Source organism: Felis catus, chromosome D4 (assembly GCF_018350175.1).
Source record: "Felis catus isolate Fca126 chromosome D4, F.catus_Fca126_mat1.0, whole genome shotgun sequence".
Lineage (NCBI taxonomy): Eukaryota > Metazoa > Chordata > Mammalia > Carnivora > Felidae > Felis > Felis catus.
The window spans coordinates 36,120,203-36,129,334 of NC_058380.1; the positions used below are offsets into that span (position 1 = coordinate 36,120,203).

Consider the following 9,132-nt stretch of genomic DNA (forward strand, 5'->3'; position numbering starts at 1 on the left):
CGAAGGTACAGCATAAGGAATACAGTCAATGGTATTGTCATAACGACGTATGGTGAGAGATGGTAGCTACACTTCGGTGAGCATAGCATTAAGTATAAACTTGTTAAATCACTATCTTGTACACCTGAAACTAATGTAACATTGTATGTCAACTATACTTCAATTAAAAAATAAAATAAATAATAAAATTAAAATAAAATTATGAATCAGCTGGTAAAGGAAAAAAAAAAGATCACTCCAGGAAAGACTGTGGTTTATTGAAGAAAACAAAGATTGATAAAGCTTAGGTTATAGTCTGAAATTTGCAGAACTACTCAGCTACAGCCAGTTGAAAGGTGGCCAAAATGTCCAGAGAAATCAATTAGTAAAGGCTTTGAATGTTAATGTGCTCTGTTCAGTAATGATACTGAAACAAGAACCAAGCAGCCCAGTACAGATTACATGGGGAAGGAGAAACAAGGGACACAATGGTGAGCTGGAAAAAAGAAGGCTATGTCCTTAGCACCTAAATTACATATTACATGAGTTCTCTGATAGGAAAGAAGAGATAGTGATATAAGAAGCCACTGTACATCTATTCATCTATTATAGTTTACTTAATACAAGGTTGACTTGTAAACTGTAAACTGTAGTTCTCATTCTTGAGGGTGGACTAGGGGACTCTCATCTAATTCCATCGTATCTTCACAAAACTCAAGCCACTTTACACATGAAACATTGAGATTATTTGAAATAAAACGTACCTTTCGACTGATAAGAGTCAAGATCTTACTGCCTAATGTTCACTGTCAGTATGCCATCCTGTAAGAATTAGTTCAGTGTGAATTCAAATATCCTCCACAATGCAATAACTTCATTCTTTGTCAACACTATTATCTGTAACACTGTTTGGATACAAACAACCAGATTTCCATCTGTTTCAAATGCAGAGTGCAGTTGTGTTAATGGTCTAAAGAGAGAATCCTTGAAGCTTAGCTTACTACTTAAAAAGGTAAACCTGCTCACCCTGCTTCCCCCATTTCCCTCTATGAACCAAACCTTGGAAAGGAGATATCAAGGGACTATGGGGAAACATATATGCTGTTTTGAACGCAGAAGTTTGGATTAACCACTAAACACAGTGAAGAGATTCCATAGACAAGGGAGATGAGTGAAAGCTGCTTTGTTGTTGCTTAGTTCACAAGTATTTTATGTTGAATAGTGGAAAACTGAGGGTCCTTATTTCAGTTTGTTCTAAGGTAGCTCAACATAGTTTTCTCTAGTTATATTCATTTCTTTAATCTTTTGCTAGAGTTAGTGTGAAGAAAAAACAAATTATATCAAGGTATCAGAACAGATGGATTTTATCTATGTTGGGTTGGTTTTGCTTCTTATTTTGCATTTTTCATGAAGAATTATATAGCTATATTATATATAGCTATATTATATATATTATATATAGTCTCTGCAAAGACCTGCAAGGTAGTTACTAGTCTCATTTTGCAGATAATGAAAATAAGAGGTTAGGTAATTTGCCCAATCAATATATTTAAATGGCAAAGAATATTTAAATATATATTTTATAAATCTACATCAATGGCACCACATTTAAGAAATGGTATTGTTTTTTTGATTTGTTAAAATCTTCACAACAGAAGAAAAATATATATTTGTAGTGCATTTGTGTTGCATTCGCTGCTTCTCCATTATAGAGCAACAGATTTCTAACTACACAAGGATGACTCAAGGTAAGTGTACATATTAAATTCAATTTCATAGCCAATTATTGCCAAGGGAAAGGACTCATTGTTTATGATATCATTCGTATTTACCCTATCAATATACTCGTCAAATACCAATAAATATTTATTGAGGATGAGAAAGGAAATATCACTTTGCAAAACAAAAAAGAAATAAAAAGAAAAGAAAACTATTTGTCAAAGATACATAGATGCAAATAAGTCGAACTTTGCATGGACAAAAAAAAGTACAAATTTTCATTCTAACACAGAATCTTTGAACTATTTTTTTAACAACTAAAATTGTAAGGATTTTAAGGTAGAATTCACTTTGGGACATAGAATTATTGACTCCTGTATCAGTCCATCTAACCCAGACATCTAAATTTCCTCTGAGATGTTTTTGTTTTGGAATTTAGTAAAGTAAATCTTTCAACTTCACTAACCTGAAGCAAAACCACTAGGAAGAAAATCTATATAAATAAAAATTCCAGAAGCATGTTAGACTTTAAACAATACTTTGAAAAAGAAGCATTTTCGAAAATATCTTTTACCAATATTATTTCCAAATCAGAAATTTGTTTTCTGTTTATGACTTTAGATTTATAATCTGTTAAAATATTTAGGGTTTTGAGCCAAATTTAAGAAAGTTTACAGTACTTGTGATTTTATGCAATTCCTCCTATTCTCTATAATGCTGGTTACCTTTTTATATGTCACTAAATTTAAATGGGATCTCTTTATTTTTTCACTATTTTTCCTAATAACTATAGTTTCTCAGGAATGGAGTACTTCCAATATTTCAACACTTTCATCTTAATACACTATTAATACCAAATTAATGTGGTACAAAAATTGTTATTGTAATACCCTTTAAAACATAGGGACCTACATGAAGAAAAACACATCTAATGTGAATAAACTTTAAAAATTATTTTTATCCATAAAGTCTGTAGGAATACCAGGTACCTATTTTGACAAATACAAGTTTTATTCACACTTAACTCCTCCACTCTGGTTTAAATGTCACTTTTAACTTGTTAAACATTGCTCAAATAACATGAATAAAACATTTTATGTTATATAATAATCAAATGCCTGTTTTCTCAGGTAACCTTAAATGCTCTCTTAAACTTTTCACAGGCCCAAAATCAATTAGAATCAATGTTAACATCATGAATTATCACTTTATCTGTTCTCATTAATAGCTTTTAATCACCTCTAGTGACATGTCAGTAGTTACTTTAAATTGCATTGGTTTTTTATTAAAACCATGTAAAAATAAACAAAAGAAGAGCTATAATAATAATAATAATAATAATAATAATAATAATAACTATAACAGTACTGTTTTGCTTTTGACAGTGCTTCACTATCCTGTATATATTTTGACCTTTCCAATAATCTGGTTATTATCCCTCTTTTACAGAGAAGGAAACCAGGACTCATAAAGTTTAAGTGACATATTCAAGGTCACTTTGCTAATATGTGGTAGAACAGTCATGGAGGTCAGTGCTAGAATTAGAATTCCAAGGTCAGTGCTTTTTCTATTCTACAAAATAGCAGCATTGCTTTGATTCAACTTTGAACTTTAATAAAGAATGAACATTGTATTGTTGCTACATATATGGAGCAAAATGCAGAATTTTCACTGTAGCTCTAAAATGAATCAATTGCCTTTGTGTATTTGATGGTGATTATAGTGTATATTTTATTTATGAGGTTAAAAAAGTAAATTTAGGTGCTAACAGTTCTTAAAATAAATACGAAATAATATTAAAGAGTATATAAGTCATGACATGCTGGCATTTTTTTTTTTCTTTTTTGGACTAAGTTTTAATAGATGAAAATTATCCAGATGGCTTTGCTGCATGAAAAGTGTCTGGAAATGATGCTTATTTTAAATCCTTATAGATTTATATTTTTATGGTACACCCAAATATCAAGGAAGACAGTACATAATACAAGACCCCAAATTTTTATTCTTAAAACAATAAACAGTTATTATTTTGCTAGAATAATATAATTTTTTCAATTTATTCTTTAAGTGGTGTATAAAACTCAAATATTCGACAATTTTTGACACTCAGTTTCAACATTAGCTATCTAAACTTGGTAATCATTTGCCCTGAAAACCATTTCCAACACACCTCGGAAGAGAGTTGCTGTAATTCTAGTAAAACACTCATCATCATCACCAGGTTATCCAGGTATCTCCTTTCTCAGAATCTAATAAAATATGTTCAATCCAAAATTCCAGTATCAAAATGTATTATTTGCCAGGGTTGTGTTAGCCTGCAATAAAATAAGGGAAAGCTCACATGCTTATGCCAAAGTTAAATCATTACAATTATTGAAATAAAAGTTTCAACAAAAGCCACTAAGGCAATTTAGAAAAGTATATTAATTATCTTCTGTTATAGATCAAATTACCCCCAAATTTCACAGCTTAAAATGACAAACTATTATTATCTAAAACAGTGTCTGAGGGTTTAAAATACACGTGTGGCTTTACTGAGTGGTTTTGGCTCAAGTAGTTCCAGTCACAGCTGAGACAACATTATCTGAAAGCTTGACTGGGGCTGGAGGAGCTGCTTCCAAGATGGCTCACCCTCATGCCTGAGGGGGGGACAAAAAGTTTTCTGTTTAATGTTTTTATTTATTTCTGAGTCTTTCGGACACTTTAGATATTTAAGTTAACTCAGTTGATGTGAGAAACCTAAGAATTCTTCACTTATGTCTTTCTCTTATGTAATTTTAAAAATATTAAATAATCTATACACCACAATTTACATTTTAAGTATTGTCTTACCCTATCAGTATTTAATATGTTAAATGATCATACCTTATAGCAGGAGAAATTTATAAGGTACCAAAATTTCAATTTTTTAGATTAATACAGATCATATATTCTCATCAACTGGAATGTTGGCATATGACCTTCTTTTATATTAATCTTCTTTACTATAATGAAAGACTTTGACATTTCAGGCTATGACAGAGTAGCTCACTACCTCTGTAGTATGGACAGTCATCTTATATCTTTGAAGATATTCCTTCTCATTGTACTCAAATTAAGGTCATTTTGAGAACTAAATATCTTCTACTCAAGCCATTCACTTATGGAGCTCCAGGTATGCTGGAGATTATAATCAGGTTGTACCAAAAGAATCTTCCAGATATTGAAATGTTATAGTTCTGAGAGAGGAAGAAAAAACACCTAGATAAAATAGGGGTAGGAGGGCTTCCATCTTGGACAAGACAGTAAATAGTAACTTTAAATAGTATTAGATATTTTGATATCTGAATTTTCTAACACAGAAGAAAATATACACTCAGAAAAAGCAAATTTACAGGCAGCATATCAGAGTTTTACTTACTCCAAAGGGAAATGAACCTATTTCTTCACTTTAGTAAAATTAGTTACTATGTATGAGGCCCTACTATAAGGACACACAATATAACAAAAACAAAAACAAAAACAAAAACAAAACAGTTGTTGATATAATTACCTTCATTTTGTTCATAAGAAAAGTAAGGTCAGTTGGATCAATTAACTTGCCCAAATAAGAGCTGGTCTTAGGATTCACACTGAAGGTTGTTTAATTGTGATATAAGTGTTCTTACTAATGTATTCTTTAAAATAGCATTCTAACAGTGCCTATTTGTCAATATCTAAATAAAACTATAGTCTACACCTTCATTTTTACTCATATATACAAAAACTACATTGAGTATATTTGACCCAATTTGATACTGTTTGCTCTTCTCTCCATTGCTATTACAGAAAATATAAATATTCAATAAAAACTTGTGACTTCCTTTTCCTATAATACTGTATTTTATAAGCATATTATAGATAGTAATGACTGATGAAATGTTTCTTAAAAGAAGTAAAGGTGGCAAATAATTTAGATCCTTGTCTAAAAAGTAATGTGGAATAATGTAGGAAAGATCCAATAACAATATGAAGTATGTTAGGATGGTGACATATGGCCTTAGACAAAGCCAGATAACCACCACACACTCCAATGTGATTGAAGGTGACTGATTTACATAGCTTGGTGAACCCAGTGATTGAAGAGAGGAGGAGGGGCAGTTGGTTGGCTTGATGGCTCAGTCAGTTAAGCATCCAACTCTTGAGTTCAGCTCAGGTCATGATCTCACAGTTTGTGGGATTGAGCCCTGCATCAGGCTCTGCTCTGACAGAGCAAAGCCTACTTGGGATTCTCTCCCTCCCTCTCTCTCTGCCTACCCTGCTTGCACTCACTCATTCTCTCTTGAAATAAATAAAAATTTAAACATGATAAAGAGAGGAGGAGACAATAGCTTCTGGAGATTAAACCAATTCCATTTCAACCAGTTCCCTCTTCCTGTGCCAAAAACTCAGAGCAGGGAGAACCTGATAGACATTCATTTTTCACATATTTGATGTATACATACACAAAATGTATATGAATAAATATACATGTAAATGTTGAAAAAAAAGGGACTGAAATAAGCAATCATTAAAAAATTGTGAATCTTCCGGTTATTTCCTGATTTTGGTAAACATTCAGATACATTTCACTATGCAGCTAAAAGTAACAACAACAAAAATTTCTTCAGACTTTTTGTAGTATTGGAAAGAACATGGGATGTGGTAACAGTAGAACTAGCTGACTGCCTGACATGTGTGCATGTTGATTCTTCTGTAGAATAAGAAGGATCGCATCAAATATATGACATCACATAACTATAAAATGGGATCCAAATAGACTATGTGAACCTAGACCAAGCAGTTAGTCCATATTACCTTGGACCCAATTTCAGATTCTTGCCCCTGAAATGGAAGTACTTGTTGTTCATCATTCATACAGCACTTAGAGATTTAAGTGAAACGATGTATGTTATACATTCAACAGCTGCCTGGCCTATTGTAAGTATTCAATGAACATCAACAAATGCTAATACAGTTTTTGTGATTACCACTCCAAAGAACCAAAACCAAAAAAAAAAAAAAACACCAAACCCAAAACCAATAATTGTCCTTAGGTGTATTTAGAAAATTTAACCAAGGAAAACAATATAAAAAGAAGGTTGACCCCTATGTTTGCAACATTATTTTTGAGTAGTATTATAATTTTTACTAAAATATTAATATTTATACACTGTCTAGAATATAATGGTCAAAATCCCAAGCATGTTAATATATTCATATTTAATCGATAAATGTATATGCTTATTTAATATTGTTGATGAGCTACAATTTTTAAGAACTATTGAACAGTGCAATTAAATTTCAAGAATAATCAGTCAAAAAACATCAATGGTTTTCATAAAAAAGAGTTTAGTTCTTTTGCCTGCAAAAAAAAAAGATGAAAAATATCTCCTTCAAAAATTAGAATATAGTTCCAAAGGGCATTTAAATATGGAGAAACTTATCTTACCTGAACTTTCGAACCTGTTGAAAAATTCCTCAGGAGGATCTTTGTTTCTCTATTTCTCAATCTTTGAAATACTGATACTTGCTCTCCCCATTTTCATTTTACTTCATCAAGGATTGCGTACTTCATTTTCCTCTTATACTAACTTCAAACATATCTGCTGTTTATTCTTCAATAGCATGGCTCATCTGCTTAACTACAGTGACAGTAAACCTGCAGAATTACTGAAGAAATATGCCCTATTTCATAATAAAATGAGCTCTTCAACCATAAACCCCTGATTATATCTCTCCTTCTGATTTTTACAAAAAATTTCCTCTTATCTACTTTAATGAAGCACATTTGCCCTTGGAATACCTTTTACTTTTTTTAATTAGCTTTAGTATATCTAAAATATGGTAGTTGGAGTCTAAATTGACTAAGGACACTTAAAATACATGTACGTGGGAAAATAATTGATATTAAATCACTTTATAAATTTGTTTCATAAAAGTTCTGTCTCTTAAACTTTCCTTAAAATCATTCAGTGATGGGGGCGCCTGGGTGGCGCAGTCGGTTAAGCGTCCGACTTCAGCCAGGTCATGATCTCGCGGTCCGGGAGCTCGAGCCCCGTGTTGGGCTCTGGGCTGATGGCTCAGAGCCTGGAGCCTGTTTCCGATTCTGTGTCTCCCTCTCTCTCTGCCCCTCCCCCGTTCATGGTCTGTCTCTCTCTGTCCCAAAAATAAATAAACGTTGAAAAAAAATTAAAAAAAATTATTCAGTGATGATTACGGAGGTAGAAAACAGAGGTTGATGGAGGAGATCAATAGCCTTTTAAACAGATGCTAAAACCTGACGTACTGGATATTTGAACCAAATTGAAAAGTTTCTAAATGAAAGGGATGATTCTACAGCTTGTCTGGCTGGGCAGGTGTATCTTTCTCTCATGGATTTTTTTGTTTTGTTTTGTTTGTTTTGTTTTGTTTTGTTTTGTTTTGTTTTGTTAGATTTTCCTGTTCAGTAGAAAATGCCTATCTTCCCTGATAGAAAAAAATACAAGGGAAAAAAAAAAGGCAAAGCATCAGTCGTTTATACCAGCAGATGAGACCAAATAAGTTAGTCACATTCTGTTATAAAATAGCCTGATATATTAAGGAGTCTCTACCTGTGTTTCTAACATTGTGTGTGTACATTTTCAATGACAGAGCTGAGCCAGAAAATGACACTATCTGTGAGACCATAAATATATTATTTAACTTTTTCAGAAAGTTCAATCTTCAATATTATATGGGTTTCTCTCTACCCCCAATTTAAGATTATGAAATAAAAGCCTGGGAATATTCACTAAAAGTGAAAGATGGTAGAGTTTAATTTTTCATCTTGAATAAACATTATAAAAATTCACCCATTAAAAAGTATTAAAATACTTTAAAAATAAACATTTTCCTCATTCAACTGTTACCCCAACTATTACTAAACTACTTGCCCTATAGCTACATTGTTAAGTATTTGGCAGGTGCCTAAGAAATTAGGATCCTCTTAACAGTGTCTGCCATTGTTGAAAACTTACCAAATACACAGCATTATGCTAACAGCTATAGGTAAATTAATAATAAAAAAGAAAACCCCTTGAAAAAAGGTGACTATGTAATTTATCATCCAAAAATGTATGATTTTGATAACAAAAGGAACATTATTAATAATTATGGTAGGAAAATAATCTTAATATGAAATTACTCTGGGCAAACCAGGGCATAAATTCACCTGTATATATGTTGTAAACATTTCTATGAGCAAGGAGTAAAAGGTGTAAAGAAATGCAGGAAGGCATGAAAATTACCATAGTTAGATGGAATCAGAGACAGTGGTGGAAAGAAAATTATAAGCTTTTCATTGGTTGCAATAAATAAATTCACTGTATTTGAAATTTGAAGTAATATCAAAAAAATTAAAAAGAGGGATGATTTTAAAATGTTTCCCAAGAATATTAAAATGTAAATAGTAAATGT

At 31.8% G+C, this 9,132-nt stretch overlaps 1 long non-coding RNA gene across 1 annotated transcript; it reads right to left on the minus strand.

Moving 5' to 3' along the window:
• Positions 1-315: 315 nt before the first annotated feature.
• Positions 316-7,690, minus strand: LOC123381761. Its single transcript, XR_006589166.1, has 3 exons — positions 7,148-7,690; positions 3,869-4,013; positions 316-801 (listed from the first exon to the last, which is right to left on the minus strand). It is a non-coding gene; the product is annotated as an uncharacterized LOC123381761 (long non-coding RNA).
• Between the last annotated feature and the right edge of the window lie 1,442 nt (positions 7,691-9,132).